Source organism: Elephas maximus, chromosome 26 (genome assembly GCF_024166365.1).
Source record: "Elephas maximus indicus isolate mEleMax1 chromosome 26, mEleMax1 primary haplotype, whole genome shotgun sequence".
In the NCBI taxonomy this organism is placed as follows: Eukaryota; Metazoa; Chordata; class Mammalia; order Proboscidea; family Elephantidae; genus Elephas; species Elephas maximus.
This window is the reverse complement of record NC_064844.1, coordinates 506,618-522,849: the sequence shown is the minus strand read 5'-3', so window position 1 is coordinate 522,849 and position 16,232 is coordinate 506,618.

Here is a 16,232-nt window from a genome sequence, read left to right as displayed (position 1 = left end):
ACACACATGGCATAGATTGGACTGTGGCGTTGAAGTTTTAAAATGTATCTGTTTATTGTCTCCTCTCTCACTGCCTGAGAACTCCCCTAATAAGTATCTCACATCTGCGAGATTGCGAATGCAGATGTCTGTGGGGGCCAGTGGGGCAACCTAAAGAAGGCTGTGCAAGATGGGGGTCAGGGGAGAGGGCCTGGGGGCATGATAGGGCGAGCTGTCTCTGGGCTCCAGCGTGCAGAAATGTGGGCCCAGTGCTGTTAGACACCCCGGTATTTAGAAGAACACTGTCTTGGCTCGGCCCCCACTCCCAGGAGCAGACCCCGAGACAAGGGTTTGAGTGTGATTATTTGTTTGCGAGGTGATCCCAGGGAGCACAGTGAAGGAGGGGGGCTGCAGCCATCTGGCAACCTCTGAAGGGGGGACTATCTTATCTTTTCAAAAGAAGAATTTTGAGGTTTCAGTTATTACCAGTAAATGTATTTAAAGTTTATTAGAATTGTTTACGGACAATTGGGCAAGTTTTTCTAATGATGAGCTGAACCCAGGTTTTAAGGTAGGTCATTTTTCCTTCTTTTAGGCATAGAATTTACTCTTCAGGAAGTTACAGCAATGGTATGGTCTGGAATGTATAAGAACAAGTTTAGGAAGACTTGAAGGGGAAAGGTTAACCACACTGGGTAAAATAAAATGAGGAGTGAACAGCTCAGAAGAATACAGTGAGGGTGGGTAATACCTGCTTCCACCACCTGTCTGTCAGTCTGTCCTACTGTGTTGGCTTGTGTGTTGCTGTGACGCTGGAAGCTGTGCCACCGGTATTTCAAATACCAGCAGGGTCACTCATGGTGGGCAGGTTTCCGTGGAGCTTCCAGACTATGAGAGATTAGAAAGAAAGGCCTGGTGATCTACTTCTAAAAATTAACCAATGAAAACCTTATGGATCACAACAGACTATCGTCTGATACAGAGCTGGACAATGAGCCCCCTAGGCTGGAAGTCACTCAAAATACACAGTGGCCCCAACAGTGGACTTGAATATATCAACGATTGTGAAGACGGCTCAGGACTGGGCGCCCTTTCGCTCTCTTGTGCATGGGGTCGCCATGAATCAGAGCTAGTTTGAGGGTAACTAACAAATACCTGATCACAAGCTAATTATGAATAAACAACATAATGTTGCCTTTTTTAAAATGTGAATTTTAAAATGACTTCATCCTCCTGGCTTATTTGCGGGGTGCATGGTAATCCGTGTATCCAGGTCTAAACTGTACAACAATCATGAAGCTTCACAGCGCTGCAGACTAAAGCTATCAGGCTGCAGTATGGAAGGGCTGCTGGTTTCCCTGGGCTCCTTCTTGACTCTCCATGACACAGGACTGCCTGAGGGCAAATGTTTTACTTCCTCTGCCTTTGAGTTATAAAGTAATGCTTACGAGTGAAGGAATGAGAAAATAATGAAGATGGATATGAAATACTGACATGTATGAGCAAATGACTCCACGTCAATTTACACAGAGACCTCGTGGAATGTCATCGCTGTCACAGTCTATGGAACGTCCCTGGACCCTTCCTGGCTCTTCCTGGAAAGTTCCTGGACCCCCACATGGTGGCTCCAGGACCTCCTGGCTGCTCCTGTAAGCTCCATGGAGTACAGACTGTCTTTTTTGTTTGCTAATGTATCCTCAGTGCCAAGATTAGGTTTTTGTCGACTGAATGAACTAGGATGAGTTATGGGGTGTTCTTATTTTGTATGATTATTTATAGGCTAGCTGTATTGTTGAAAGAAAAGAATTAAAACCCTCCAATAAAATATCCCTTATGTTAAAGAAGAATGCTTAAATTGTATCTTTGGCCATCGATAATCTGCATGATGTTCATATAAAGGTTAGAACAGCAAAAACGGAAAGTTATCCTCGGAGCTGTCCTGTTGGGATGTTTACTGAAACATATTGTGCTCCATCATTAAAGATCCGTTCACTCAAAAATACGGACGAAGTTCTTCCTACATGCTGGGCTCCTGGTCAGCCCTGGGGATACAAAATTGGAAGATAAAAGCCCTGCCTTCAAGGATACGACATCACACACCATTACCACAGAACAACGAGAAGTTCTGAGCTAGATGCGAGATGTTTCCAGGGTCAGGGCTGCCACCTGTCAGGGTAAGGTCAAAGGTGCCAGAAGATTCCTGGAAAGCGTGACAGGAGGGAAAATGCAGAGACCCTGACAGGGTCAGTTAGGGGAGCAAGGGGAGCTGGCTTGGGGGAACAGCACGTATCCACAGAGGCAAGGTGAGGCTGTGGAGGTGAGGGGAGTGTCACCTACTGGTGAGCAAATGATTGCTTTAGAAACATGCTGGGATGGGGACTGCTGAAATGAAATCTCCGTGGGTTTTAAGCCTAATTTCTGTAATTTCTGCTATAGGAGATGTAATGAAGTAGCATAAATACTTGGGAATCTTTTTGGTTCCTTTTAGGAACGTAGTTGAGTTGTGGTACCCAATGACTGAGATTTAGAACCTTGTTAATTGGTTTTTCTACTAGAAATCACCTAGAGTCCATCCGGAATTTATCTCCATTTTCTCTGAGTTTCAGGATTCCGAACAGTTTGCACTTTTGGACTCTTTCATCCCTTATTAACAGTTTTGTTAGATCTTTTAACTGCTTTTTTGCCCAGCCCTGAACTACAGAATGCCTTGATGGAAGGTGGTGTTTTACTTCCATTTTCTTATTCTCTTTCTTTTCCTCCTTTTCTCTCCATCTGTCATCTCTCTCACTCAACCTTGTAGCTCTTGGATTCTCCTAGTCAATTGTAATATCAGTTCCAAACATGTAGTTTGATACCATCTTCTATTTCAAGAATACTTGTTTGTGTAATTAAAATACTTGATGTAACGTGAGTTGAAATGTAGTCATGACACTGTAACACAGTAATACTCAGATAACTGTTATCAAAATTACATTCTAAATTTCTGCTTCTCTTACCTTCCTCCACGTCTCACTTAGAATCAAGAAGCTTAAGAGAAACCTCGACCATCTCAAGCACCTGTGTAACCAGCAGGTCCCTCCCTTTTCTGAACATTCGAGTTTGTCCCCAGCCACTCTGAGGAGTGAGTAGCCAGCTCCTGGTTTGTTCAGTCTGGTCACTGTCAGTGGTGGACAGCTGTTCTTTGATGCCCAGAGTTCCACAGGTGAAAGTATTGCTCTTTAGTAAACCATACCACGCTCTGAGAGAACCTTTCTCAGACAGATTCCATATTGTTGCAAAGTTGCGTGGGAAAACTTTGTGCAGTAACCATGCCAGCATGCTGCTTCACAACACACCCAGAAAGCTGAAAGGAACCTGCCAACCGAACCAGCCTCAAGGGAGAGACGAGTTATGACTAACGTCCTTGTGGCCAATTGTCTGCCCGAAGACGCATGAAGGTCCAGAAGCTTCTCTTTGAAGCACATTGTTTGCAGTTTGCTGGGAAAACCCTCTGCACCCACCTCCCACAAGGTGTGTATGTTGAGGGGGGTGTTTGGGGAGGAGCTGCATTTGCTCAGAGATTTTAAGGTTACAAAAGTCTTACAGGCAGAGGGTGGGATTCAGGTAGCAGTGTCTGAACGTTGTGTGTCCTAGCTTCCCAGGGCTGCTGTGCCAAAGTGCCACAGCTGGACAGCTTAAAACTGAAAAGGTTTATTGTCTCACAGTTCTGAAGCTGGAAAACAAAATTCAGGGTGTTGGCACAGCGTGTTCTTCCTGAAGGCTGTAGAGGAGGATCCTTCCTTGCCTCTCCAGCTTCTGGTAACCCCAGGCAGCCGTTGGCTTGTGGCAGCATCACTTCAAGTCTTCACTTGCCCAACCATTCAGGCAGTGTTCTTCCCGTGTCTCTCTGTCTCTTCTCGTCTTATAAGGACACGCTACTCCAGCATGACCTCAAGTTCACTTAAGTATTTATGTCTGCAGAGAAGCTATTTCTATATAAAAAAATAAGGGCTGTAAAATGGCATGGCGGCAGTGATGGACCTAGTCCAACTCCACAAGGGGGAAGGAGGATCACCATCGGCACCAACAGCCCGAGGCTGATTCCTGTGATGCGGAGGTCAGACATGCCTCCTCTCTCCAGCCTTTTTACTAATTGACACCAGCCGTCTTCCCACAGCACTCTCTACTTCTCTCCTGGGTTCCATAATTGGTTGTGATGGCCACACAGAACTCACAGACCATACTCACAGTTGGGGGGTTTGTTTATCAGGGAAGTAACAGGATCAGGATCAGGAATGACTCAATACATAGTTCTTCAACTGCTGTCCTAAAAATTCTACCATATTACTTTTTTTAAAAAAAAGGAGAAAGAAACAAATTAGGCTTAACCGAGGAATTCTGGCAAGTTATCTACACACTACTTGCTTAACAGGAACAAAGCACGCACACAGAGCCCCTGGGAAGGCTGACAAGGTTGTTTACTGAGCAGAGTGGGGCAGAGAGTAGAAAGTCAGGCCCTGGGGCCTGCTCTCTCAGATGCTCGAAGGGTGAGAAGTTAATGGTTGGTCCTCCTTCGCTAGCTCTCCTCTTCTTTATTTCCCAAAGCCCCTCTTTAACCCTTCCTTATTTTCTGCTCCCTCTCCCACACTACACACTCCTTTTATGCAGTGCAAAGACCAGTCCTTCTTACAAAAATAATGGACATCCACCTCCTCTTTCTTGTGTCTTGCAAATTTTGCATCCTTAGGCATCTACTGAAATTCAGTGCCTTTTCCTGAGCCCTTCATCCTGTTTCCGCAGGCTCCACAGAGAGGAGAGGTAAGCTCAGGGCTCGCTTGCTTCTGTAACACCCTCCCTATGGGATGGGTGAGCTCTGGACCCTTGGGTGGCAGTGAGACTTCCCACCCGTGCTGGGATTCTCCCAGAGGATGAAATCAAACACCCTCCCCACCTGAGGATACATGTTCTCTAAAACCCCAGGCCTGATCTGCACAAGGAAGTCCTACTCCTGGGAACACGGCTTCTCATACCATTTCCTTACATTCATCCTCTCCCCTGCCTGGGTTCCTCTGCTCTGACTGGCCATGAAGGCATCACACCTAGATCCCCAAGTCTTACTCTGACACAGCAGGCAGTGGTGGGCTGGGGAGTTCTGGTTTACCCTCCCTCTACCCAGTGAGTCTGACACCACGTGTGTGCTCCTTGACTTAGAACAAATGGTTCTTCATTCTCTGCCCAACTGGCCTCTGCAACCACGTTCTCAGAACCACTCTTTACACTAGCCAGCCCGACGGCATGGGCAGAGAGGGACAGCCTGATGGCATGGACAGAGGGACAGCCTGATGGCATGGACAGAGAGGGACAGCCTGATGGCATGGGTGTGTTTCGTTATGTATGTAATATGTTAGCATGCTAACACACACATATAAAAAATAAACGTACATTGGAGATACATGCTCGAATCCCTTTTTTCATGGTGGTGCAGTCATTGAGTGCTCATCTGCTAACCAAAAGGTCAGTCGTTCGAACCCACCAGCTGCTTCCTGAGAGAAAGATGTGACAGTCTGCTTCCGTGAAGATCACAGCCTTGGAAACCCTGTGGGGTGGTTCTGCTCTGTCTTATAGGGTCACTACAAGTTGGAATCTACCCGGCGGCACACAACATGTTCATAAAAAGCTAGAGACCGTTCGTTTAGATGAGAGATGCCAATAATTTGGACTAGAGTAGTGGCAGTGGAAATTGAAAAAAGTAGTCTGATCTTAGATATATGGTAGAGGCATTTACAATAGGACTTGCTGATGGATTGGATACAGGTGATAACAGAGAAGTAGGAACAAAGGCAACAATTCCTAGGTTCCCAGCTTGAGTAACTGAGAGAATGGTGGTACTATTTAATAAGATGGGAAAGTAAGAAAATCAAAGTTTAGTATTAGACACATTACACTGAATTGTATTTGAGTCATCTGTAAACCTTCATCGAAAGCACAATTAAAAAAAAAAAATGTAAAGCTCTGAGGCGTGGTCTGAGGCTGAGATTTGTACTTGAGAGTTTTAAGCACCAGTAGATGCTGTTGGGAAAGGGTGGCATCACCCAGGGAGAGAAGAAAAAGGGGATCACAAGTAGAGCCCTGAGGAAAACCTGAAGCCCAAGTAAAGCAGAAGCAGCTGGCAGAGGAGGCAGAGAACCAAGAAAATACCCAGGAGAAGAGAAAATATCAAAAAGAGAGGAATGCTCTGACCACATGGTCCCTCCTGAAACTCTACTAAAATGGCAATTCAAGAATAAAACAGATATAAAGACACTGTTATGGACTGAATTATGTCCCCCCAAAATGTGTGTCAACTTGGCCCTCCATGATTCCCAGGATTGTGTGGTTGTCCACCATTTTGTGATCTGATGTAATTATCCTACATGTTGTAGGTCTTACCTCTATGATGTTAATGAGGCAGGATTAGAGGTAGTTATGTTAATGAGGCAGGACACAATCTACACGATTAGGTTGTATCTTGAGTCATGCTCTTTTGATATATAAAAGAGAGAATTGAGTAGAGAAGAGAAGGACCTCATTACCGCCAGAAAGAAAAGCCAGGAGTGGAGTGCATCCTTTAGACCTGGGGTCCCTGCACTGAAAAGATCCTAGACCAGGGGAAGATTGATGACAAGGACCTTCTCCCAGAGCCAACACAGAGAGAAAGCCTTCACCTAGAGCTGGCACCCTGAATTCGGACTTCTAGCCTCCTAGACTGTGAGAGGATAAATTTCCGTTTGTTAAAGCCATCCAGTTCTGGTATTTCTGTTACAGCAGCACTAGATAACTAAGACAGACACAAAGTTTTATTTCAAGAAGAAATACAACCAGAATGTTCCTTAGAAGCAAGGATGGCGAGACTTCAATTTGCTTACTTTTGACATGTCATCAGGAAAGACCAATTGCTAGAAAAAAACATTTTTGGTAAAGCAGAGGACTGGCGAAAACAAGGGAAACCCTCAATGAGATGGATTGACACAAGAGCCGCAACCATGGGCTCAAACATACCGACGACTGTGAAAATGGCACAGGACCCGGCAACGTGTAGTTCTGTTTCATGGAAGGTCCCAGTGAGTTGGAGCTGTCTCCGTGGCAACTAAAACAACAAAGACACAAACATAAAGACAGCGAGAGAAAAAAACAGGAGTCGCTGAATCTAGAGCTTCACAACGTTCGGGAGATGCAAAGAGAAAATAAAAGCAGCAACTGAGGCGGAAGTCAGTAGCATTTGTCTTCAGAGCATGAGGTTCAAATGAGTAATGCTGGGGTGTCTGGTTGGGATGGAATAGAGGAGCTCCCTGGCGATGAGGAAGTCAGAGGTTTGATGTCTAAGGGGCCTGGGGAAGGGCAGGCTGACCACACAGAGGTGACATGTCTGATTCAGATGTCAGTGGGTATGTATGAAATCTGTGACACTGTTCACGGGATACAGGTGTATATATTATGGATTTATATAATAGCCGCCATCGAGTCGGCACCCAGCTCATGGCGCCCCTTTGAGTTACAGAATAGAGCTGCTCTGTAGGGTTTTCTCAGCTGCTTTACGGAAGCAGGTCACCAGGCCTTCTGTGGAGCCACCTTTGGGTTAGCGGCTGATTGCAAACCACCGCACCACCAGGCTCTTTTCATCCATTGTAGAATATATATAGTGTTATATGTATCGTAGATTAGATAGATGCATATAACATTTCTAGAAGAATACACATAAAGCCGGTTTTAAAAATTTAGGATTCCCTAGGTGGCACAAACAGTTAAGTACTTGACTATTAACCAAAAGGTTGGTGGTTCAAAAATAGCCAGAGGCCTTGGAAGAAAGGCCTGGTGACCTGCTTCCAAAAGGTCACAGCCCTGAAAACCCTATGGAGGGAGTGCAGTTCTACCCTCTAACACACGACACGTAGCTGCCGTGAGTGGGAATCGGCTCGACAACATCTGGTTTACATTACTGAAAATTTTTACCATGAACACACAGAATTGAATACCAACAAAAACCGAATGAACCTAACCTCAGTTATCCACATAACCACACAAGAAAAAAAAAATCATTTCCAATAACTTTTGAACAAACCATCAAAAGAACTGAACTTGAACTTTACTCTTTTAACTTCACTTGTTAGGTGTGTTGTTAATAGTGGTGTTGGTGTAATAATTCTGAAATTATCTTATGAGTATTGTAGGGTGAATACATACAAGTAGGGTGTATAATGTATACACACACACACACAAAGTACATATAGAGAGGTAAGAACAGATAGATATTGTGAGGAACCAGCGTTCTCTCTGTGGGAGAGATATAAATACACGATGGGGAAAAGTGAGGAAGAACCTGTGGTGCCGGATTTAAATTGGAGCTATCAGTGTGGACTCACATACATGTATTAAAATATAAGTATTCCTAAGTTCTGCCCAACGGCATGCAGTAGCAATGAGCACCCTTAACATCCAGATTCTAGGTTCTGAACATCATTCTCCATTAAAAGGGATCTTGGTTCCTCAAAGAAATCGCTGATTTCGGGGCTGGAGCAGAGAAAATGCAAGTTGGGCCTTGAACAACTTCTTGTGCTAGAAAGTAAGAAAATGCTCAAAGACTGATGGGGAGATGTCAACAAAATACATGCGCCAGCTTGCAGGGCGCCTACTGGCTAAATTTAGGATGTTATGAGCAAAATTTTTAATTTTAATGATGGTAATAGATTATAACACATTGAACAAAGAATCTGTGAGTCTATAGTGATACTTAAAGGAGGGAAGCTCTTCCTTACAGAGACCATCAGCTTATAAATATAGAAGGAAGAATAGAATTAGAAAACTACCATTTTGCAACCCCCAGTATATAATAAATTATTCAGGTAAGGGCCATCAAGGAATAGTAAAATGATTGGAGAAGAGTTTGTTAGGGAGCAGGGTATTCACACAGCATCAAAGTATCGCCCCCTCCAGAGGTCACTTCTTAATCATGATGGGACATGGGTACCTTTCCAATGGAGATATTCAGTGCGTACCACCTTAACCAAGTGATCAAATTCATTATCACCAAAGTGGGATAAACTAACCTTTTGTGTCTCCTCCTTCAATGCCATACAAGCAAGCAAATTAGCTCTGTGGGATTCCTGCCAACAATGTTTGACCTAAATCAAAATGAAGGAAACAATTAGACAAATCTAGATTGTGGGTCAGTCTGTAAAATGACTGGCCTGGACTCTTATAAAAGTAACAATGTAATGACAGACAAAAAAAAGGCAGAGGGCTGCTCTAAATGAAAGGAGACTGCAGAGACATCGTAACAAGATGCAATGCTTGATACATGATCACATCCAAGATTGGGAGAAAAGCAGCTGTAAAGGACATGACTTGGGACAACAGGGTACATTTGAATAGGGACTGTATGTTAGATAATATTATTGCATCAATGATAGATTTCTCAGGCATTATAATGGCACTGTGGTTACGTAGAAAGTCCACCTTCTTAGGAGATAATGATCAGAGTATTTAGAGGTAAAATGTCATGATGTCTGCAACTTTCAAATAGCTCAGGGAGAAGTGTGTATGTGTGTGCGCGTGTGAAGACAGTGTGCTAATTTTGCAAAATGTGAATGATTGGTGAATCTAGGCTAAGAGTAGTTGAGTGTACTCTCAAATTTTGTGAAGGTTTGGTATCTTTCAAAATAAAGAATATAAAAAGAAAGTGGTTAGCAATTCATGTAATTTATAAGTGACTTGTTTGGTAATAGAGATCGCGTGATTGAATTTTGCAAGACCGACGACTTCTTCATTGCAAATACCTTTTTTCACAAACATAAACAAAGACTATGCACATGGACCTCACCAGATGGAACACACATGAATCAGATCGACTACATCTGTGGAGACAATGGAAAAGCTCAATATCATCAATCAGAACAAGGGCGGGGCTGACTGTGGAACAGACCATCAATTGCTCATATGCAAGTTCAAGTTGAAACTGAAGAAAATTAGAACAAGTCCATGACAGCCAAAGTATGACCTTGAGTATATCCCACCTGAATTTAGAGACCATCTCAAGAATAGATTTGACACATTGAGCACTACTGACCAAAAACCACAGGAGTTGTGGAATGACATCAAGGACATCATACATGAAGAAAACAAGAGGTCGTTAAAAAGATAGGAAAAAAAGAAAGGACAAAAATGGATGTCAGAAGAGACTCTGAAACTTGATCTTGAGCGTCGAGTACTAAAGCAAAAAGAAAAACTGAAGTAAAAGAGCTGAACAGAAGATTTCAAAGGGCAGCTCGAGAAGACAAAGTATTATGATGACATGTGCAACGACCTGGAGATGGAAAACCAAAAAGGAAGAACACACTCAGCATTTCTCAAGCTGAAAAAACTGAAGAAAAAATTCAAGCCTTGAGTTGCAATACTGAAGGATTCTACAGGGAAAATATTAAACAATTCAGGAAGCATCAAAAGCAGATGGAAAGAATAAACAGAGTCACCGTACCAAAAAGAATTGGTTGACATTCAAACATTTCAGCAGGTAACATATGATCAAGAACCAATGATACTGAAGGAAGAAGTCCAAGCTCAACTGGAGGCACTGGCAAGAAACAAGGCTCTGCGAACTGACAGAATACCAATTGAGATGTTTCAACAAATGCAGCACTGGAAACACTCATCTATGCCAAAACAGCTACCTGGCCAACCAACTGGAAGATCCATATTTATGCCTATTCCTAAGAAAGGTGATCCAACCTAAAGTGGAAATTATCAAACAATATCATTAATATCACACTCAAGCAAAATTTTTCTGAAGATCATTCAAAAGCAGCTGCCGCAGTATATCAACAGGGAACTGCCAGAAATTCAAGCTGGATTTAGAAGAGGACATGAAACCAGGGATATCATTGCTGATGTCAGATGGATCTTGGCTGAAAGCAGAGAATACCAGAAAGATGTTTACCTGGGTTTTATGGACTGTGCTAAGGCATTCAACCATGTGGATCAGAACAAGTAATGGATAACGTTGTGGAGAATGGGAATTCTGGAACACTTAGTTGTGCTCATGAGGAATCTGTACATAGATCAAGAGGTAGTCCTTCGAACAGAACAAGGGGATACTGCATGGTTCAAAGTCAGGAAAGGTGTGCGTCAGGGTTGTATCCTTTCACCATACCTATTCAATCTGTATGCTGAGCAAATAATCAGAGAAGCTGGACTATATGAAGAAGAATGGGGCAGCAGGATCAGAGGAAGACTCATTAACAACTTCCGTTATGCAGATGACACAACCTTGTTTGCTGAATGTGAAGAGGACTTAAAGCACTTACTGATGAAGATCAAAGACCACAGCCTTCAGTATGGATTACACCTCAACAAAAAGAAAACAAAAATCCTCACAATTGGACCAATAAGCAACATCATGATAAATGGAGAAAAAATTGAGGTTGTCAAGGATTTCATTTTACTTGGATCCACAATCAACAGCCATGGAAGCAGCAGTCAAGAAATCAAGACGCATTGCATTGTGCAAATGGGCTGCAAGAGATCTCTTTAAAGTGTTGAAAAGCAAAGATGTCACCTTGAGGACTAAGGTGCACCTGACCCAAGCCATAGTGTTTTCAATCGCATCATATGCATGTGAAAGCTGGACAATGAATAAGGAAGACTGAAGAAGAGTTGACGCCTTTGAATTGTGGTGTTGGCAACGAATATTGAATATACCACAGGCTGCCAAAAGAACGAACAAATCTGTCTTGGGAGGAGTACCAGAATGCTCCTTAGAAGCAAGGATGGTGAGACTGTGTCTCACATACTTTGGACATGTTGTCAGGAGGGATCAGTCCTTGGAGAAGGACACCATGCTTGGTAAAGCAGAGGTCAGCGAAAAAGAGGAAGACCCTCAATGAGATGGATTGATACAGTGGCTGCATCAGTAGTTCAAGCATGGCAACAATTGTGAGGATGGTGCAGGACAAGGCAGTGTTTCATTCTGTTGTGCATGGCGTCCCTGTGAGTCGGAACCGACTGGATGGCACCTAACAGCAACAACAACATAGAGTGATTAAACTGCTATATTGTGATATTGAGACTTATTTCTGTATTAAAATATGTATTATTAAACATGTATGCCCTAAAAGATGCATGACAGATATTTCAGCACCTCATAGAAACCAGACAAATTGAGGATGTGAGACATTAACATGGTGCATTCCCTGGTGGCTTGTTAGTGTATGTTATTTATGATAACAGAGTAGCAGTGTTTACCATTTGATTCAAGGATATAATAAACCTTTGAAATTCTTTTTAAATCAAAGTACTTCTACTAAGGGTTATAAATATATTAATTTTCACATTCTGTAGTTTAGAGACAATGTTTACTATTGTTTTGTTTGTGGATCAATTTAGAGCTTGAACTAACTCCTTTTTCTGGTTTGAAGGTCCGATTTCTCAGAGCACAGCGTGGGCCAGTGGAGTTAGCAAAGGATTCTGGCCCAGGTTTTGTCATTACTGGTTGCATGATATTTCCTGGGCTATTTAATTTAATCATGGATTACACCTCAACTTAAAGAAAACAAAAATCCTCACAACTGGACCAATAAGCAACATCATGATAAATGGAGAAAAGATTGAGGTTGTCAAGGATCTCATTTTACTTGGAACCACAATCAATACCCATGGAAGCAGCAGTCAAGAAATCAAATAACATATTGCACTGGGCAAATGGGCTGCAAGAGATCTCTTTAAAGTGTCGAAGAGCAAAGATGTCACCTTGAGGACTAAGGTCCGCCTGACCCAAGCAATGGTGTTCTCAATTGCCTCATAAAATGCACGTGAAAGCTGGACAATGAATAAGGAAGACCCAATGAGAACTGATGCCTTTGAATTATTGTTGGTGAAGAACACTGAATATACCATGGACTGCCAAAAGAATGAACAATCGGGCTTGGAAAAAGTACAGCCAGGATGCTCCTTAGAAGCAAGGATGTCGAGACTGTGTTTTACATACTTTGGACATGTTGTCAGGAGAGATCAGTCCCTGGAGAAGGACATCATGCTTGGTAGAGGGTCAGTGAAAAAGAGGAAGAATCTCAAAGAGATGGATTGACACAGTGACTGCAACAATGGGCTCAACCATAATAATGACTGTGAGGATGGCACAGGAGCAGGCAGTGTTTCGTTCTGTTGTACATAGGTCGCTTAGTCAGAACCAACTCAACGGCAGCTAACAACGACAACAACATTTAATTTCCCAAGGTCAGCAAGGTATCCACCAGCTGCTCCTTGGAAACCCTATGGAACAGTTCTACTCTGTCCTATAGAGTCGCTAGGAGTCAGAATTGACTCAACAGCAATGGGTTTGTGTTTTGCAAAATGAGGATACTCCATTTGCCTGACGGAGTGGGTGTGAGACTCTAATAATACAATGTACTCAGATAACAAAGGAAAACACTGTTTTTCATTTATTCAATCTGTATTGTTAAAAAGATTCTGAATATTGGGATTTTTTTTTCTTTTAGAATTTAAAAAACATACTATAACCCTGAATTTTTTTTTCCTCTGTAGAAAAAAAAAAAAAAAAAGCTGGAAAAGTTATTCCTGTAAGTTTTCTAACAGACAATACATGTAAATCACCCTTCATAGGTCATGTCAGAACAACTCACAGACTCCAAGAAATAAGAATGTCTAGAAATCTTAAGACAAAGTAATCATTTTATTTACATGAGACATTGATAAAAATTTCATTTAACAAGAACTTGGTCATTTCCTTCTAAGACCACCGCTAAAAACATGCATACACGTGCAGGAAGATAATTTTTTAAGATTAATGGTTTTTATTGCCTAGGTCCAAATGTTGAAATCTTTGCTACTCTCAAATTACTAGAATTATCTTGAGCAATATTGTCCGTGAGAAAAACGCGTGATGTAGTTAGAGCCATACTTATTATGTAAATAAATGAAGTGAAAGAATAATTTTTAAAACTGGAGCCCAGTAGTTAAGCATTGGGCTGAGAACCAAAAGGTTGGCAGTTTGAATCTACCAGCCACTCCTTGTCATATATACATCTACCAGTCGACCAATCAATTGATCTATATATACCTGGGTGTACGTGTATATACGTTATTGTTAGCTGCTGTTGAGTTGACTCAGGCTCATCATGACCTTATCATCCTCACGATCGCCGGAATGTTCTAATCCACGGGTTGTGGCTACAGCGTCAATGCCTCTCCCCAAAGGTCTCCCTTGCCCTTGCTGTCCCTCTGCTTCACCAACATCACGTCCTCCTCTAGCAGCCGATCCTTCCTGATGGTGTGTCCAAAGCAAGCAAGCTGGACAACGTTCTAATATGTATGTAATATGTTCTAATATGTAAATATATGTATGTGTGTATATATATATGTATATACGTGTGTATGTGTGCATGTGTGTATATGTATGCATGTACATGTGTGTATGTGTGTATGTATGTATATACGTATGCATGTGTATATGTATGTGTGCGTGTGTATATATGTATGTATATACGTATGCATGTGTATATGTGTGCGTGTGTATATATGTATGTGTGTGCATGTGTGTATGTATATATGTGTGTGTGTATGTATATGTGTGTGTATATACAGATACATCACTTAACCTTCCAATACCTAGACTATTTCTCCTGAAGAAATATCTAAGGACGAAGTCACTAGATAACCTAGTAGAAATTTTCTTTGAGGAAAAAAGAGCATAACCTTCTTGTTAATGTTAGGCTGACCGTGTATAATGGACAATCTCACAAGTAAAAAGAAATGTAGAGCTAATTCAGGTAGCGTGCACGTACAAAAACTTCAAACATTTGATTTAACTTTATAACAGACTTTTAATCATCAGTGTAACGCCACACACTATAAGTCATCTTTCAGATGTCAATTTAACTGCTTTCTAAAAAAAATAAAAGATTCTACAGAATGTGAAATTGTCCATGTCTTTTTTTAAGATTGGTCTTAAAAATGGTTCCAAAGTTATTTCTAACAAAATACTGTGTTTAAACCACTTCTCTCTCTCATTTAAATAAAAGTATGTTTAAAGTTAAAAGCTTTGCAGGAAATTTCTGCCCTGACATTATCGATTAAACAGCACAGTTTACCAAGACCTTTTCCACCCATTTTCTTATCCAATCCTTCCTACAGCCATTCAAGATAGGTATTATCCCCAACTTTAAAAATAAGAAAATTGAAGCTAGGTCCTGAGTCCATCTTGTGTGACCAAAGCGCACACAGCCCCATGAGACTGGGAAGGGACAGTGTGCAGTGAACACTTGGAATCAGGGCACGTTTCAAATATGACAACGTGTGTGTTGTATTTCACCTGTTTTTGTTCTAACATATAGCCGAGCTACTGAGTTCTCAGTAATTTGGAAAATAAATGTTTTTAATATCATGTGTACTCTGTTTGAAGTAACTGTAAGTACAAATAAAAACCATATTCATCTACTCACTCACACCTTTGTTCAGTACCCACCATACGCACAATCCTGTGCTAAATATTAAGGGAATACAAAGATCAATTTTAAAATGGTGCCAACTCCCAAGAAGTTTACAATCTCATGAGAGTGACAAGTGGTTTAACACAATCTGTAGGAAGGGAATTACAAGTAAACATTTGCCTTGAATAAGAAAAATCACCTTATTTCTTCATTTAGAGCGTATCTGTAAACTGCCAGTTGGGAAAAACTATTATACACACCCATATCAGTTCTTTCTCTCTAAAGGATGCTGGTTGTTTTTAGAAAGTAAAATGTCTTACCATATGACATCTTTATGATTGGTATGAATTTTTTTTTAATTTGCTTAAAGAGGGAAAATGGTAGATCCATAAAAATCAATAAAACATCCTGCAGTGAGGCAAAAAATATTTGCAAAAATATATAAAGAGCTGTCACAACTGGGTCTAGGATTAGCGAGCTAAACAGAGTTACATCAGAGACTTGCACAATTTCACCATCTTTAAAACAGGGTGGCTATTTCTCTCTAAGATTATAACTCACAGATGCCATAATTATTTTCATCTGTCATAATACACAGGGTTAAAAGATACTAGTATAAAAACTTTCCTAATTAGTTACATATCAAAGATAATTTGGACTAAAACTAGGGATAAAAAGAAAAAGTGATGATGGCGTGGACATTTTAAGAGTGCACACTTAGTGCAGAAATAAACGTAAATTTCTAAGTATCTTGTTTTTAGTCAATTTTATTATTTTTTAATGGTTCAGATAAGAAAC